This window comes from Urocampus carinirostris, chromosome 18 (assembly GCF_059441175.1).
Source record: "Urocampus carinirostris isolate Australia breed hairy pipefish chromosome 18, RoL_Ucar_1.0, whole genome shotgun sequence".
Taxonomy (NCBI): Eukaryota; Metazoa; Chordata; class Actinopteri; order Syngnathiformes; family Syngnathidae; genus Urocampus; species Urocampus carinirostris.
Window position 1 is genome coordinate 5,249,009 of NC_142366.1, and position 19,375 is coordinate 5,268,383.

General features: G+C 42.9%; 8 non-coding genes across 8 annotated transcripts; all 8 read right to left on the minus strand.

The window, feature by feature from the left end:
- Positions 1–537: 537 nt before the first annotated feature.
- Positions 538–610, minus strand: trnad-guc (transfer RNA aspartic acid (anticodon GUC)). The gene has a single exon. It is a non-coding gene; the product is annotated as a tRNA-Asp (tRNA).
- Positions 611–4,439: 3,829 nt separating this feature from the next.
- Positions 4,440–4,512, minus strand: trnad-guc (transfer RNA aspartic acid (anticodon GUC)). Its single transcript has one exon. It is a non-coding gene; the product is annotated as a tRNA-Asp (tRNA).
- Positions 4,513–4,973: 461 nt separating this feature from the next.
- trnad-guc (transfer RNA aspartic acid (anticodon GUC)) lies at positions 4,974–5,046 on the minus strand. The gene has a single exon. It is a non-coding gene; the product is annotated as a tRNA-Asp (tRNA).
- A 2,759-nt stretch (positions 5,047–7,805) lies between these two features.
- On the minus strand, positions 7,806–7,878 carry trnad-guc (transfer RNA aspartic acid (anticodon GUC)). The gene has a single exon. It is a non-coding gene; the product is annotated as a tRNA-Asp (tRNA).
- Positions 7,879–12,243: 4,365 nt separating this feature from the next.
- Positions 12,244–12,316, minus strand: trnad-guc (transfer RNA aspartic acid (anticodon GUC)). Its single transcript has one exon. It is a non-coding gene; the product is annotated as a tRNA-Asp (tRNA).
- A 996-nt stretch (positions 12,317–13,312) lies between these two features.
- Positions 13,313–13,385, minus strand: trnad-guc (transfer RNA aspartic acid (anticodon GUC)). The gene has a single exon. It is a non-coding gene; the product is annotated as a tRNA-Asp (tRNA).
- A 2,227-nt stretch (positions 13,386–15,612) lies between these two features.
- Positions 15,613–15,685, minus strand: trnad-guc (transfer RNA aspartic acid (anticodon GUC)). The gene has a single exon. It is a non-coding gene; the product is annotated as a tRNA-Asp (tRNA).
- A 462-nt stretch (positions 15,686–16,147) lies between these two features.
- Positions 16,148–16,220, minus strand: trnad-guc (transfer RNA aspartic acid (anticodon GUC)). Its single transcript has one exon. It is a non-coding gene; the product is annotated as a tRNA-Asp (tRNA).
- Between the last annotated feature and the right edge of the window lie 3,155 nt (positions 16,221–19,375).

Sequence of the window (19,375 nt, forward strand, 5' to 3'; positions counted from 1 at the left end):
AATCTCCCCATCAGGGAATCGAACCCCAGTCTTCCGCGTGACAGGCGGAGATACTGATCCACTATACTAACGAGGACTGATACATTTGACTCTACATACCACAAAATAGATTAGCAATAACCAACCACAGAGATGACACAATGGACGCGTATACCAACAGCACTATGGACCAGTAGTGACCAAGGTTTGGACGTGGCGTATCACTGGTGAAGTGAAAACTCATCTAAATAAGGACATGACCTAAACGTTTGACCAAAAATCAAACCAAGACATAGATTAGTCATTTAACCACTAACCTGGTAAACAACTGCTTTAAAAACACGTCCTGGAAAGAATCACTTTCTTGAAAGTTTTGCAACTGCAGTTACTGGCATTAGTATCCAGGATTAACCATGAACCACACTCTGGAACCAAAGAACTTCAACAATATAATGTCTCTCAGCTGTGACTGCTAATGGTGCTTAATATGAGGTGATATTTCAGGGATTTGAACTAAAATCTGGAAAGGAAGTGTTAACGAGGAAGAAAAAAAGCAACCTCCCCGTCAGGGAATCGAACCCCGGTCTTCCGCGTGACAGGCGGAGATACTGATCCACTATACTAACGAGGACTGATACACTTTGCTGGACATACCACCAATTAGAATAGCAATCACCAACCACAGAGATGGCACGATGGGCGCGTATACCATTAGCACGATGGACCAGGAGTGACCAAGGTTTGGACGTGGCGTATCACTGGTGAAGTGAAAACTCATCTAAATTAGGACATGACCTAAAGGTATGACCAAAAATCAAACCAAGACATAGATTAGTCATTTAACCACTAACCTGGTAAACAACTGCTTTAAAAAACACGTACTGGAAAGAATCACTTCCTTGAAAGTTTTTCAACTGCAGCTACTGGCATTAGTATCCAGTATTAACCATGAACCACACTCTGGAACCAAAGAACTTCAACAATATAATGTCTCTCAGCTGTGACTGCTAATGGTGCTTAATATGAGGTGATATTTCAAGGATTTGAACTCGAATCTGGAAAGGAAGTGTTAACAAGGAAGAAAAAAAACAATCTCCCTGTCGGGGAATCGAACCCCGGTCTCCCGCGTGACAGGCAGAGATACTGATCCACTATACTAACGAGGACTGATACACCTTGCTGGACATACCACAAATTAGATTAGCAATCACCAACCACAGAGATGGCACGATGGACGTGTATACCAATAGCACTAAGGACCAGTAGTGACCAAGGTTTGGACATGGCGTATCACTGGTGAAGTGAAAACTCATCTAAATAAGGACATGATCTAAAGGTATGACCAAAAATCAAACCAAGACATAGATTAGTCATTTATCCACTAACCTGGTAAACAACTGCTTTAAAAAACACGTACTGGAAAGAATCACTTCCTTGAAAGTTTTTCAACTGCAGCTACTGGCATTAGTATCCAGGATTAACCATGAACCACGCTCTGGAACCAAAGAACTTCAACAGTACAATGTCTCTCAGCTGTGACTGCTAATGGTGCTTAATATGAGGTGATATTTCAGGGATTTGAACTCAAATCTGGAAAGGAAGTATTAACGAGGAAGAAAAAAAGCAATCTCCACGTCGGGGAATCAAAAACTCGGTCTTCCGCGTGACAGGCGGCGATACTGATCCACTATACTAACGAGGACTGATACATTTGACTCTACATACCACAAAATAGATTAGCAATAACCAACCACAGAGATGACACAATGGACGCGTATACCAACAGCACTATGGACCAGGAGTGACCAAGGTTTGGACGTGGTGTATCACTGGTGAAGTGAAAACTCATCTAAATTAAGACATGACCTAAAGGTTTGCGAAATAAATCAATCCGAGACCTAGCTCAGCCAGGTGATGGACGTGGTTTGGCACAGGTAGACCAATAGCACTATGGACCAGGAGGGACCAAGGTTTGGATGTGGTGTATCACTGGTGAAGTGAAAACTCATCTAAATTAGGACATGACCTAAAGGTATGACCAAAACTCAAACCAAGACATAGAATAGTCATTTAACCACTAACCTGGTAAACAACTGCTTTAAAAACACGTCCTGGAAAGAATCACTTTCTTGAAAGTTTTACAACTGCAGCTACTGGCATTAGTATCCAGGATTAACCTTGAACCACACTCTGGAACCAAAGAACTTCAACGATATAATGTCTATCAGCTGTGACTGCTAATAGTGCTTAATATGAGGTTTTATTTCAGGGATTTGAACTCAAATCTGGAAAGAAAGTGTTAACAAGGAAGAAAAAAAAGCAATCTCCCCGTCGGGGAATCGAACCCCGGTCTTCCGCGTGACAGGCGGAGATACTGATCCACTATACTATCGAGGACTGATTCTTAGCTGGACATACCACAAAATAGATTAGCAATCACCAACCACAGATATGGCACGATGGACGTGTATACCAATAGCACGAAGGACCAGTAGTGACCAAGGTTTGTACGTGGCGTATCACTGGTGAAGTGAAAACTCATGTAAATAAGGACATGACCTAAACGTATGACCAAAAATCAAACCAAGACATAGATTAGTCATTTAACCACTAACCTGGTAAACAACTTCTTTAAAAACACGTCCTGGAAAGAATCACTTTCTTGAAAGTTTTGCAACTGCAGTTACTGGCATTAGTATCCAGGATTAACCATGAACCACACTCTGGAACCAAAGAACTTCAACAACATAATGTCTCTCAGCTGTGACTGCTAATGGTGCTTAATATGAGTTGATATTTCAGGGATTTTAACTCAAATCTGGAAAGGAAGTGTTAACAAGGAAGAAAAAAAAGCAATCTCCCCATCAGGGAATCGAACCCCAGTCTTCCGCGTGACAGGCGGAGATACTGATCCACTATACTAACGAGGACTGATACATTTGACTCTACATACCACAAAATAGATTAGCAATAACCAACCACAGAGATGACACAATGGACGCGTATACCAACAGCACTATGGACCAGTAGTGACCAAGGTTTGGACGTGGCGTATCACTGGTGAAGTGAAAACTCATCTAAATAAGGACATGACCTAAACGTTTGACCAAAAATCAAACCAAGACATAGATTAGTCATTTAACCACTAACCTGGTAAACAACTGCTTTAAAAACACGTCCTGGAAAGAATCACTTTCTTGAAAGTTTTGCAACTGCAGTTACTGGCATTAGTATCCAGGATTAACCATGAACCACACTCTGGAACCAAAGAACTTCAACACTATAATGTCTCTCAGCTGTGACTGCTAATGGTGCTTAATATGAGGTGATATTTCAGGGATTTGAACTAAAATCTGGAAAGGAAGTGTTAACGAGGAAGAAAAAAAGCAATCTCCCCGTCGGGGAATCGAACCCTGGACTTCCGCGTGACAGGCGGAGATACTGATCCACTATACTAACGAGGACTGATACACTTTACTGGACATACCACAAATTATATTAGCAATCACCAACCACAGAGAGTGCATGATGGACGTGTATACCAATAGCACTATGGACCAGTAGTGACCAAGGTTTGGACGTGGCGTATCACTGGTGAAGTGAAAACTCATCTAAATAAGGACATGACCTAAAGGTATGACCAAAAATCAAACCAAGACATAGATTAGTCATTTAACCACTAACCTGGTAAACAACTGCTTTAAAAACACGTCCTGGAAAGAATCACTTTCTTGAAAGTTTTGCAACTGCAGTTACTGGCATTAGTATCCAGGATTAACCTTGAACCACACTCTGGAACCAAAGAACTTCAACAGTACAATGTCTCTCAGCTGTGACTGCTAATAGTGCTTAATATGAGGTGATATTTCAGGGATTTTAACTCAAATCTGGAAAGGAAGTGTTAACAAGGAAGAAAAAAAGCAATCTCCCCGTCAGGGAATCGGACCCCAGTCTTCCGCGTGACAGGCGGAGGTACTGATCCACTATACTAACGAGGACTGATACACTTTAATGGACATACCACCAAATAGACTAGCAATCACCAACCACAGAGATGGCACGATGGGCGCGTATACCAATAGCACTATGGACCAGGAGTGACCAAGGTTTGGACGTGGCGTATCACTGGTGAAGTGAATACTCATCTAAATTTGGACATGACCTAAAGGTATGACCAAAACTCAAACCAAGACATAGATTAGTCATTTAACCACTAACCTGGTAAACAACTGCTTTAAAAACACGTCCTGGAAAGAATCACTTTCTTGAAAGTTTTACAACTGTGGCTACTGGCATTAGTATCCAGGATTAACCTTGAACCACACTCTGGAACCAAAGAACTTCAACAGTACAATGTCTCTCAGCTGTGACTGCTAATGGTTCTTAGTATGAGGTGTTATTTCAGGGATTTGAACTCAAATCTGGAAAGGAAGTGTTAACGAGGAAGAAAAAAAAGCAATCTCCTCGTCGGGGAATCGAACCCCGGTCTTCCGCGTGACAGGCGGAGATACTGATCCACTATACTAACGAGGACTGATACACTTTGCTGGACATACCACCAAAGAGACTAGCAATCGCCAACCACAGAGATGGCACGATGGGCGCGTATACCAATAGCACTATGGACCAGGAGTGACCAAGGTTTGGATGTGGCGTATCACTGGTTAAGTGAAAACTCATCTAAATTTGGACATGACCTAAAGGTATGACCAAAACTCAAACCGAGACATAGAATAGTCATTTAACCACTAACCTGGTAAACAACTGCTTTAAAAACACGTCCTGGAAAGAATCACTTTCTTGAAAGTTTTACAACTGCAGCTACTGGCATTAGTATCCAGGATTAACCTTGAACCACACTCCGGAACCAAAGAACTTCAACAATATAATGTCTCTCAGCTGTGACTGCTAATAGTGCTTAATATGAGGTGATATTTCAGGGATTTGAACTCAAATCTGGAAAGAAAGTGTTAACAAGGAAGAAAAAAAGCATTCTCCCCGTCGGGGAATCGAACCCCGGTCTTCCGCGTGACAGGCGGAGATACTGATCCACTATACTAACGAGGACTGATACATTTGACTCTACATACCACAAAAGAGATTAGCAATAACCAACCACAGAGATGACACAATGGACGCGTATACCAACAGCACTATGGACCAGGAGTGACCAAGGTTTGGACGTGGTGTATCACTGGTGAAGTGAAAACTCATCTAAATTAAGACATGACCTAAAGGTTTGCGAAATAAATCAATCCGAGACCTAGCTCAGCCAGGTGATGGACGTGTTTTGGCACAGGTAGACCAATAGCACTATGGACCAGGAGGGACCAAGGTTTGGATGTGGTGTATCACTGGTGAAGTGAAAACTCATCTAAATTAGGACATGATCTAAAGGTATGACCAAACCTCAAACCAAGACATAGAATAGTCATTTAACCACTAACATGGTAAACAACTGCTTTAAAAACACGTCCTGGAAAAAATCACTTCCTTGAAAGTTTTTCAACTGCAGCTACTGGCATTAGTATCCAGGATTAACCATGAACCACACTCTGGAACCAAAGAACTTCAACAGTACAATGTCTCTCAGCTGTGACTGCTAATGCTGCTTAGTATGAGGTGTTATTTCAGAAATTTTAACTCAAATCTGGAAAGGAAGTGTTAACGAGGAAGAAAAAAAGCAATCTCCCCGTCAAGGGATCGAACCCCGGTCTTCCGCGTGACATGCGGAGATACTGATCCACCATACTAACGAGGACTGATACACTTTGCTGGACATTCCACCAAATAGATTAGCAATCACCAATCACAGAGATGGCACGATGGGCGCGTATACCAATAGCACTATGGACCAGGAGTGACCAAGGTTTGGACGTGGCGTATCACTGGTGAAGTGAAAACTCATCTAAATTAGGACATGACCTAAAGGTATGACCAAAATACAAACCAAGACATAGATTTGTCATTTAACCACTAACCTGGTAAACAACTGCTTTAAAAAACACGTACTGGAAAGAATCACTTCCTTGAAAGTTTTTCAACTGCAGCTACTGGCATTAGTATCCAGGATTAACCATGAACCACACTCTGGAACCAAAGAACTTCAAAAGTACAATGCCTCTCAGCTGTGACTGCTAATGGTGATTAATTTGAGGTGACATTTCAGGGATTTGAACTCAAATCTGAAAAGGAAGAGTTAACGAGGAAGAAAAAAAGCAATCTCCCCGTCGGGGAATCGAACCCCGGTCTTCCACGTGACAGACGGAAAGATACTGATCCACTATACTATCGAGGACTGATTCTTAGCTAGACATACCACAAAATAGATTAGCAATCACCAACCACAGAGATGGCACGATGGGCGCGTATACCAATAGCACGAAGGACCAGTAGTGACCAAGGTTTGTACGTGGCGTATCACTGGTGAAGTGAAAACTCATGTAAATAAGGACATGACCTAAACGTATGACCAAAAATCAAACCAAGACATAGATTAGTCATTTAACCACTAACCTGGTAAACAACTTCTTTAAAAACACGTCCTGGAAAGAATCACTTTCTTGAAAGTTTTGCAACTGCAGTTACTGGCATTAGTATCCAGGATTAACCATGAACCACACTCTGGAACCAAAGAACTTCAACAATATAATGTCTCTCAGCTGCGACTGCTAATAGTGCTTAATATGAGGTGATATTTCAGGGATTTGAACTCAAATCTGGAAAGGAAGTGTTAACGAGGAAGAAAAAAAGCAATCTCCCCGTCAGGGAATCGACCCCCGGTCTTCCGCGTGACAGGCAGAGATACTGATCCACTATACTAACGAGGACTGATACACTTTGCTGGACATACCACAAAATAGATTAGCAATCACCAACCACAGATATGGCACGATGGACGTGTATACCAATAGCACTAAGGACCAGTAGTGACCAAGGTTTGGACGTGGCGTACCACTGGTGAAGTGAAAACTCATGTAAATAAGGACATGACCTAAACGTATGACCAAAAATCAAACCAAGACATAGATTAGTCATTTAACCACTAACCTGGTAAACAACTTCTTTAAAAACACGTCCTGGAAAGAATCACTTTCTTGAAAGTTTTGCAACTGCAGTTACTGGCATTAGTATCCAGGATTAACCATGAACCACACTCTGGAACCAAAGAACTTCAACAATATAATGTCTCTCAGCTGCGACTGCTAATAGTGCTTAATATGAGTTTATATTTCAGGGATTTTAACTCAAATCTGGAAAGGAAGTGTTAACAAGGAAGAAAAAAAAGCAATCTCCCCATCAGGGAATCGAACCCCAGTCTTCCGCGTGACAGGCGGAGATACTGATCCACTATACTAACGAGGACTGATACATTTGACTCTACATACCACAAAATAGATTAGCAATAACCAACCACAGAGATGACACAATGGACGCGTATACCAACAGCACTATGGACCAGTAGTGACCAAGGTTTGGACGTGGCGTATCACTGGTGAAGTGAAAACTCATCTAAATAAGGACATGACCTAAACGTTTGACCAAAAATCAAACCAAGACATAGATTAGTCATTTAACCACTAACCTGGTAAACAACTGCTTTAAAAACACGTCCTGGAAAGAATCACTTTCTTGAAAGTTTTGCAACTGCAGTTACTGGCATTAGTATCCAGGATTAACCATGAACCACACTCTGGAACCAAAGAACTTCAACAATATAATGTCTCTCAGCTGTGACTGCTAATGGTGCTTAATATGAGGTGATATTTCAGGGATTTGAACTAAAATCTGGAAAGGAAGTGTTAACGAGGAAGAAAAAAAGCAACCTCCCCGTCAGGGAATCGAACCCCGGTCTTCCGCGTGACAGGCGGAGATACTGATCCACTATACTAACGAGGACTGATACACTTTGCTGGACATACCACCAATTAGAATAGCAATCACCAACCACAGAGATGGCACGATGGGCGCGTATACCATTAGCACGATGGACCAGGAGTGACCAAGGTTTGGACGTGGCGTATCACTGGTGAAGTGAAAACTCATCTAAATTAGGACATGACCTAAAGGTATGACCAAAAATCAAACCAAGACATAGATTAGTCATTTAACCACTAACCTGGTAAACAACTGCTTTAAAAAACACGTACTGGAAAGAATCACTTCCTTGAAAGTTTTTCAACTGCAGCTACTGGCATTAGTATCCAGTATTAACCATGAACCACACTCTGGAACCAAAGAACTTCAACAATATAATGTCTCTCAGCTGTGACTGCTAATGGTGCTTAATATGAGGTGATATTTCAAGGATTTGAACTCGAATCTGGAAAGGAAGTGTTAACAAGGAAGAAAAAAAACAATCTCCCTGTCGGGGAATCGAACCCCGGTCTCCCGCGTGACAGGCAGAGATACTGATCCACTATACTAACGAGGACTGATACACCTTGCTGGACATACCACAAATTAGATTAGCAATCACCAACCACAGAGATGGCACGATGGACGTGTATACCAATAGCACTAAGGACCAGTAGTGACCAAGGTTTGGACATGGCGTATCACTGGTGAAGTGAAAACTCATCTAAATAAGGACATGATCTAAAGGTATGACCAAAAATCAAACCAAGACATAGATTAGTCATTTATCCACTAACCTGGTAAACAACTGCTTTAAAAAACACGTACTGGAAAGAATCACTTCCTTGAAAGTTTTTCAACTGCAGCTACTGGCATTAGTATCCAGGATTAACCATGAACCACGCTCTGGAACCAAAGAACTTCAACAGTACAATGTCTCTCAGCTGTGACTGCTAATGGTGCTTAATATGAGGTGATATTTCAGGGATTTGAACTCAAATCTGGAAAGGAAGTATTAACGAGGAAGAAAAAAAGCAATCTCCACGTCGGGGAATCAAAACCTCGGTCTTCCGCGTGACAGGCGGCGATACTGATCCACTATACTAACGAGGACTGATACATTAGACTCTACATACCACAAAATAGATTAGCAATAACCAACCACAGAGATGACACAATGGACGCGTATACCAACAGCACTATGGACCAGGAGTGACCAAGGTTTGGACGTGGTGTATCACTGGTGAAGTGAAAACTCATCTAAATTAAGACATGACCTAAAGGTTTGCGAAATAAATCAATCCGAGACCTAGCTCAGCCAGGTGATGGACGTGGTTTGGCACAGGTAGACCAATAGCACTATGGACCAGGAGGGACCAAGGTTTGGATGTGGTGTATCACTGGTGAAGTGAAAACTCATCTAAATTAGGACATGACCTAAAGGTATGACCAAAACTCAAACCAAGACATAGAATAGTCATTTAACCACTAACCTGGTAAACAACTGCTTTAAAAACACGTCCTGGAAAGAATCACTTTCTTGAAAGTTTTACAACTGCAGCTACTGGCATTAGTATCCAGGATTAACCTTGAACCACACTCTGGAACCAAAGAACTTCAACGATATAATGTCTATCAGCTGTGACTGCTAATAGTGCTTAATATGAGGTTTTATTTCAGGGATTTGAACTCAAATCTGGAAAGAAAGTGTTAACAAGGAAGAAAAAAAAGCAATCTCCCCGTCGGGGAATCGAACCCCGGTCTTCCGCGTGACAGGCGGAGATACTGATCCACTATACTATCGAGGACTGATTCTTAGCTGGACATACCACAAAATAGATTAGCAATCACCAACCACAGATATGGCACAATGGACGTGTATACCAATAGCACGAAGGACCAGTAGTGACCAAGGTTTGTACGTGGCGTATCACTGGTGAAGTGAAAACTCATGTAAATAAGGACATGACCTAAACGTATGACCAAAAATCAAACCAAGACATAGATTAGTCATTTAACCACTAACCTGGTAAACAACTTCTTTAAAAACACGTCCTGGAAAGAATCACTTTCTTGAAAGTTTTGCAACTGCAGTTACTGGCATTAGTATCCAGGATTAACCATGAACCACACTCTGGAACCAAAGAACTTCAACAACATAATGTCTCTCAGCTGTGACTGCTAATGGTGCTTAATATGAGGTGATATTTCAGGGATTTGAACTCAAATCTGGAAAGGAAGTGTTAACGAGGAAGAAAAAAAGCAATCTCCCCGTCAGGGAATCGACCCCCGGTCTTCCGCGTGACAGGCGGAGATACTGATCCACTATACTAACGAGGACTGATACACTTTGCTGGACATACCACAAAATAGATTAGCAATCACCAACCACAGATATGGCACGATGGACGTGTATACCAATAGCACTAAGGACCAGTAGTGACCAAGGTTTGGACGTGGCGTACCACTGGTGAAGTGAAAACTCATGTAAATAAGGACATGACCTAAACGTATGACCAAAAATCAAACAAAGACATAGATTAGTCATTTAACCACTAACCTGGTAAACAACTGCTTTAAAAAACACGTACTGGAAAGAATCACTTCCTTGAAAGTTTTTCAAATGCAGCTACTGGCATCAGTATCCAGGATTAACCATGAACCACACTCTGGAACCAAAGAACTTAAACAGTACAATGTCTCTCAGCTGTGACTGCTAATGGTGCTTAGTATGAGGTGTTATTTCAGGGATTTGAACTCAAATCTGGAAAGAAAGTGTTAACGAGGAAGAAAAAAAGCAATCTCCCCGTCGGGGAATCGAACCCCGGTCTTCCACGTGACAGGTGGAGATACTGATCCACTATACTAACGAGGACTAATACACATTGCTGGACATACCACCAAATAGATTAGCAATCACCAACCACAGAGATGGCACGATGGACGCGTATACCAATAGCACTATGGACCAGGAGTGACCAAGGTTTGGACGTGGCGTATCACTGGTGAAGTGAAAACTGATCTAAATTAGGACATGACCAGAAAGGTATGACCAAAACTCAAACCAAGACATAGAATAGTCATTTAACCACTAACCTGGTAAACAACTGCTTTAAAAACACGTCCTGGAAAGAATCACTTTCTTGAAAGTTTTGCAACTGCAGTATCTGGCATTAGTATCCAGGATTAACCATGAACCACACTCTGGAACCAAAGAACTTCAACAATATAATGTCTCTCAGCTGTGACTGCTAATGGTGCTTAATATGAGGTGATATTTCAAGGATTTGAACTCAAATCTGGAAAGGAAGTGTTAACGAGGAAGAAAAAAAGCAATCTCCCCATCGGGGAATCGAACCCCGGTCTTCCACGTGACAGGCGGAAAGATACTGATCCACTATACTAACAAGGACTGATACACTTTACTGGACATACCACAAATTATATAAGCAATCACCAACCACAGAGATGGCACAATGGACGTGTATACCAATAGCACTAAGGACCAGTAGTGACCAAGGTTTGGACGTGGCGTATCACTGGTGAAGTGAAAACTCATCTAAATAAGGACATGATCTAAAGGTATGACCAAAAATCAAACCAAGACATAGATTAGTCATTTATCCACTAACCTGGTAAACAACTGCTTTAAAAAACACGTACTGGAAAAAATCACTTCCTTGAAAATTTTGCAATTGCAGCTACTGGCATTAGTATCCAGGATTAACCATGAACCACACTCTGGAACCAAAGAACTTCAACAGTACAATGTCTCTCAGCTGTGACTGCTAATGGTGCTCAGTATGAGGTGTTATTTCAGGGATTTGAACTCAAATCTGGAAAGGAAGTGTTAACGAGGAAGAAAAAAAGCAATTTCCCCGTCGGGGAATCGAACCCCGGTCTTCACCGTGACAGGCGGAGATACTGATCCACTATACTAACGAGGACTGATACACTTTACTGGACATACCACAAAATAGACTAGCAATCACCAACCACAGAGATGGCACGATGGACGCGTATACCAATAGCACTATGGACCAGGAGTGACCAAGGTTTGGACGTGGCGTATCACTGGTGAAGTGAAAACTCATCTAAATTAGGACATGACCAGAAAGGTATGACCAAAACTCAAACCAAGACAGAATAGTCATTTAACCACTAACCTGGTAAACAACTGCTTTAAAAACACGTCCTGGAAAGAATCACTTTCTTGAAAGTTTTGCAACTGCAGTTACTGGCATTAGTATCCAGGATTAACCATGAACCACACTCTGGAACCAAAGAACTTCAACAATATAATGTCTCTCAGCTGTGACTGCTAATGGTGCTTAATATGAGGTGATATTTCAGGGATTTGAACTAAAATCTGGAAAGGAAGTGTTAACGAGGAAGAAAAAAAGCAACCTCCCCGTCAGGGAATCGAACCCCGGTCTTCCGCGTGACAGGCGGAGATACTGATCCACTATACTAACGAGGACTGATACACTTTGCTGGACATACCACCAATTAGAATAGCAATCACCAACCACAGAGATGGCACGATGGGCGCGTATACCATTAGCACGATGGACCAGGAGTGACCAAGGTTTGGACGTGGCGTATCACTGGTGAAGTGAAAACTCATCTAAATTAGGACATGACCTAAAGGTATGACCAAAAATCAAACCAAGACATAGATTAGTCATTTAACCACTAACCTGGTAAACAACTGCTTTAAAAAACACGTACTGGAAAGAATCACTTCCTTGAAAGTTTTTCAACTGCAGCTACTGGCATTAGTATCCAGTATTAACCATGAACCACACTCTGGAACCAAAGAACTTCAACAATATAATGTCTCTCAGCTGTGACTGCTAATGGTGCTTAATATGAGGTGATATTTCAAGGATTTGAACTCGAATCTGGAAAGGAAGTGTTAACAAGGAAGAAAAAAAACAATCTCCCTGTCGGGGAATCGAACCCCGGTCTCCCGCGTGACAGGCAGAGATACTGATCCACTATACTAACGAGGACTGATACACCTTGTTGGACATACCACAAATTAGATTAGCAATCACCAACCACAGAGATGGCACGATGGACGTGTATACCAATAGCACTAAGGACCAGTAGTGACCAAGGTTTGGACATGGCGTATCACTGGTGAAGTGAAAACTCATCTAAATAAGGACATGATCTAAAGGTATGACCAAAAATCAAACCAAGACATAGATTAGTCATTTAACCACTAACCTGGTAAACAACTGCTTTAAAAAACACGTACTGGAAATAATCACTTCCTTGAAAGTTTTTCAACTGCAGCTATTGGCATTAGTATCCAGGATTATTCATGAACCACACTCTGGAACCAAAGAACTTCAACAGTACAATGTCTCTCAGCTGTGACTGCTAATGGTGCTTAATATGAGGTGATATTTCAGGGATTTTAACTCAAATCTGGAAAGGAAATGTTAACAAGGAAGAAAAAAATCAACTCCCCGTCGGGGAATCGAACCCCGGTCTTCCGCATGACAGGCGAAGATACTGATCAACTATACTAACGAGGACTGATACACTTTGCTGGACATACCACCAATTAGAATAGCAATCACCAACCACAGAGGTGGCACGATGGGCGCGTATACCATTAGCACTATGGACCAGGAGTGACCAAGGTTTGGACGTGGCGTATCACTGGTGAAGTGAAAACTCATCTAAATAAGAACATGACCTAAAGGTATGACCAAAAATCAAACAAAGACATAGATTAGTCATTTAACCACTAACCTGGTAAACAACTGCTTTAAAAAACACGTACTGGAAAGAATCACTTCCTTGAAAGTTTTTCAACTGCAGCTATTGGCATTAGTATCCAGGATTATTCATGAACCACACTCTGGAACCAAAGAACTTCAACAGTACAATGTCTCTCAGCTGTGACTGCTAATGGTGCTCAGTATGAGGTGTTATTTCAGGGATTTGAACTCGAATCTGGAAAGGAAGAGTTAACGAGGAAGAAAAAAAGCAATCTCTCCGTCGGGGAATCGAGCCCCGGTCTTCCACGTGACAGGCGGAGATACTGATCCACTATACTAACGAGGACTTATACACTTTACTGGACATACCACAAAATAGACTAGCAATCACCAACCACAGAGATGGCACGATGGACGCGTACACCAATAGCACTATGGACCAGGAGTGACCAAGGTTTGGACGTGGCGTATCACTGGTTAAGTGAAAACTCATCTAAATTAGGACATGACCTAAAGGTATGACCAAAACACAAACCAAGACATAGATTAGTCATTTAACCACTATCCTGGTAAACAACTGCTTTAAAAAACACGTACTGGAAAGAATCACTTCCTTGAAAGTTTTTCAACTGCAGCTACTGGCATTAGTATCCAGGATTAACCATGAACCACACTCTGGAACCAAAGAACTTCAACAGTACAATGTCTCTCAGCTGTGACTGCTAATGGTGATTAATTTGAGGTGACATTTCAGGGATTTGAACTCAAATCTGGAAAGGAAGAGTTAACGAGGAAGAAAAAAAGCAATCTCCCCGTCGGGGAATCGAACCCTGGTCTTACGCGTGACAGGTGGAGATACTGATCCCCTATACTAACGAGGACTGATACACTTTGCTGGACATACCACAAAATAGATTAGCAATCACCAACCACAGAGATGGCACGATGGACGTGTATACCAATAGCACTAAGGACCAGTAGTGACCAAGGTTTGGACGTGGCGTATCACTGGTGAAGTGAAAACTCATCTAAATAAGGACATGATCTAAAGGTATGACCAAAAATCAAACCAAGACATAGATTAGTCACTTAACCACTAACCTGGTAAACAACTGCTTTTAAAAACACGTACTGGAAAGAATCACTTCCTTGAAAGTTTTGCAACTGCAGCTAGTGGCATTAGTATCCAGGATTAACCATGAACCACACTCTGGAACCAAAGAACTTCAACAGTACAATGTCTCTCAGCTGTGACTGCTAATGGTGCTTAATATGAGGTGATATTTCAGGGATTTGAACTCGAATCTGGAAAGGAAGTGTTAACGAGGAAGAAAAGAAGCATTCTCCCTGTTCGGGTATCGAACGCCGGTCTTCCGCGTGACAGGCGGAGATATTGATCCACTATACTGACGAGGACTGATACACTTTGCTGGACATACCACAAAAGAGATTAGCAATAACCACCCACAGAGCTGACACGATGGACGCGTATATCAACAGCACTATGGACAAGGAGTGACCAAGGTTTGGACGTGGTGTATCACTGGTGAAGTGAAAACTCATCTAAATTAAGACATGACCCAAAGGTATGCGAAATTATCCTATCCAAGACATAGCTCAGGCAGGTAATGGATGTGGTGTAGCACAGGTAGACCAATAGCACTATGGACCAGGAGTGACCAAGGTTTGGACGTGGCGTATCACTGGTGAAGTGAAAACTCATCTAAATTAGGACATGACCTAAAGGTATGACCAAAACTCAAACCAAGACATATATTAGTCATTTAACCACTAATCTGGTAAACAACTGCTTTATAAACACGTCCTGGAAAGAATCACTTTCTTGAAAGTTTTGCAACTGCAGCTACTGGCATCAGTATCCAGGATTAACCATGAACCACACTCTGGAACCAAAGAACTTCAACAATATAATGTGTCTCAGCTGTGACTGCTAATGGTGCTTAGTATGAGGTGTTATTTCAGGGATTTGAACTCAAATCTGGAAAGGAATTGTTAACGAAGAAGAAAAAAAAGCAATCTCCCCGTCGGGGAATCGAACCCCGGTCTTCCGCGTGACAGGCGGAGATACTGATCCACTATACTAACGAGGACTGATACACTTTGCTGGACATACCACCAAAGAGACTAGCAATCACCAACCACAGAGATGGCACGATGGGCGCGTATACCAATAGCACTATGGACCAGGAGTGACCAAGGTTTGGATGTGGCGTATCACTGGTTAAGTGAAAACTCATCTAAATTTGGACATGACCTAAAGGTATGACCAAAACTCAAACCGAGACATAGAATAGTCATTTAACCACTAACCTGGTAAACAACTGCTTTAAAAACACGTCCTTGAAAGAATCACTTTCTTGAAAGTTTTACAACTGCAGCTACTGGCATTAGTATCCAGGATTAACCTTGAACCACACTCTGGAACCAAAGAACTTCAACAATATAATGTCTCTCAGCTGTGACTGCTAATAGTGCTTAATATGAGGTGATATTTCAGGGATTTGAACTCAAATCTGGAAAGAAAGTGTTAACAAGGAACAAAAAAAAGCATTCTCCCCGTCAGGGAATCGAACCCCGGTCTTCCGCGTGACAGGCGGAGATACTGACCCACTATACTAACGAGGACTGATACATTTGACTCTACATACCACAAAAGAGATTAGCAATAACCAACCACAGAGATGACACAATGGACGCGTATACCAACAGCACTATGGACCAGGAGTGACCAAGGTTTGGACGTGGTGTATCACTGGTGAAGTGAAAACTCATCTAAATTAAGACATGACCTAAAGGTTTGCGAAATAAATCAATCCGAGACCTAGCTCAGCCAGGTGATGGACGTGTTTTGGCACAGGTAGACCAATAGCACTATGGACCAGGAGGGACCAAGGTTTGGATGTGGTGTATCACTGGTGAAGTGAAAACTCATCTAAATTAGGACATGATCTAAAGGTATGACCAAAACTCAAACCAAGACATAGAATAGTCATTTAACCACTAACATGGTAAACAACTGCTTTAAAAACACGTCCTGGAAAGAATCACTTCCTTGAAAGTTTTTCAACTGCAGCTACTGGCATTAGTATCCAGGATTAACCATGAACCACACTCTGGAACCAAAGAACTTCAACAGTACAATGTCTCTCAGCTGTGACTGCTAATGCTGCTTAGTATGAGGTGTTATTTCAGGGATTTTAACTCAAATCTGGAAAGGAAGTGTTAACGAGGAAGAAAAAAAGCAATCTCCCCGTCAGGGAATCGAACCCCGGTCTTCCGCGTGACATGCGGAGATACTGATCCACCATACTAACGAGGACTGATACACTTTGCTGGACATTCCACCAAATAGATTAGCAATCACCAATCACAGAGATGGCACGATGGGCGCGTATACCAATAGCACTATGGACCAGGAGTGACCAAGGTTTGGACGTGGCGTATCACTGGTGAAGTGAAAACTCATCTAAATTAGGACATGACCTAAAGGTATGACCAAAACTCAAACCAAGACATAAATTAGTCATTTAACCACTAACCTGGTAAACAACTGCTTTAAAAAACACGTACTGGAAAGAATCACTTCCTTGAAAGTTTTGCAACTGCAGCTACTGGCATTAGTATCCAGGATTAACCATGAACCACACTCTGGAACCAAAGAACTTCAACAGTACAATGTCTCTCAGCTGTGACTGCTAATGGTGCTTTAAATGAGGTGATATTTCAGGGATTTGAACTCGAATCTGGGAAGGAAGTGTTAACGAGGAAGAAAAAAGCATTCTCCCCGTCGGGGAATCATACTCCGGGCTTCCGCGTGAAAGGCGGAGATACTGATCCACTATACTAAAGAGGACTGATACACTTTGCTGGATATACCACAAAATAGATTAGCAATAACCACCCACAGAGCTGAGACGATGGACGCGTATACCAACAGCACTATGGACCAGGAGTGACCAAGGTTTGGACGTGGTGTATCACTGGTGAAGTGTAAACTCATCTAAATTAAGACATGACCCAAAGGTATGCGAAATAAATCTATCCATGACAAAGCACAGCCAGGTGATGGATGTGGTGTAGCACAGGTCGACCAATAGCACTATGGACCAGGAGGGACCAAGGTTTGGACGTGGTGTATCACTGGTGAAGTGAAAACTCATCTAAATTAGGACATGACCTAAAGGTATGACCAAAACTCAAGCCAAGACATAGATTAGTCATTTAACCACTAACCTGGTAAACAACTGCTTTAAAAACACGTCCTGGAAAGAATCACTTTCTTGAAAGTTTTGCAACTGCAGCTACTGGCATTAGTATCCAGGATTAACCATGAACCACACTCTGGAATCAAAGAACTTCAACAATATAATGTCTCTCAGCTGTTACTGCTAATGGTGCTTAATATGAGGTGATATTTCAGGGATTTTAACTCAAATCTGGAAAGGAAGTGTTAACGAGGAAGAAAAAAATCAATCTCCCCGTCGGGAAATCGAACCCTGGTCTTCCGAGTGAGAGGCGGAGATACTGTTCCACTATACTAACGAGGACTGATACATTTTGCTGGACATACCACCAAATATCCCCTCGGATGGGTCTGGCCTTGATGCGGCGAGGGGGCTTGCGCGTTCCAGTGACCCTGAAGAGCGATACCGTCGGGAGCTTGATCCTGGTAGGGTCACCCATGGCGGGCCGGTCTCCGGGGTAGGTTACAGACAAACAAAGACCCCAGCGTGTCGGTACGCTGTGAGGTGGCAGCCCCACCAACCGACTGTCCTGCGGCGGGCTAACAACTCACCCAGGAGAAAACCCCCTTTGTTACGAAACTGACCAGAGAAAGAAGCCGGACTGACCAACACGGTAACGGACCCCAGCCTGCCCCCGACCAACGAGTACGGATCGACCTTCGTCGTAAGACCCGTGTCGCCACCTGGAATGTCCAAACACTCCTTCGCCCCGGAGCTGCCACCCTGCTGTCCCGAGAGCTCTGTTGCTATAACATCACCCTGGCTGGGCTCTGTGAAGTACGATGGCAAGGCAATGGTGAAACAACAGCTGGCACCCATTGCTACATCTGGAGTGGCCCCGAGAGTCAGACCGGCCTTTACGGTGTGGCTCTCGCCATTCCAAAAGCCCTCCGGAGGTCCCTCATCAGCTGGACACCAATAAGCGACAGACTACTGTCTGCTCGCTTCCTCCACCATCACGGCAAGATGACAGTGATCGTCGCCTACGCCCCCACGGATGTCGCTGATGAGGATGCGAAGGACGCGTTCTTTGACCAACTCCACCAGGCTGTCAACCAAGCCCCACCACACGACGTCACCATCATCCTCACTGATGCCAACGCCACTCTATCCAGCAATGATCGGTCCCCCGGCTCACCTGTCGGCACCACCTTCGTTGACAGCACAACAAACGACAATGGCAACCGCCTCCTCCTCCTCTGCCACCAAAACAACCTTTGTGTTGCTGACACCTGGTTTCCCCGGAAATGCATCCATCACTGGACGTGGTACAGCCCAGATGGCAGAACCAGGAAGGCATCAACCAGCTCAGTAGCCTAGATGGTAAGGCGCCCGCTTTGAGACTGGGAGGTCGGTGGTTCGCGCCCCGGCCGAGTCATTCCTAAGACTTAAAAAGTGGTCGGCGGCGCCCTCTGTTGGCTGCGGCTGCATCGGCTCGCTACAACGGGTCAGGTGCAATCGACATTTCGTTCTGTGTACATTGTTACACAGAATGACAATACAAGGAAATTATAATTAAATTATTGGACCACATCC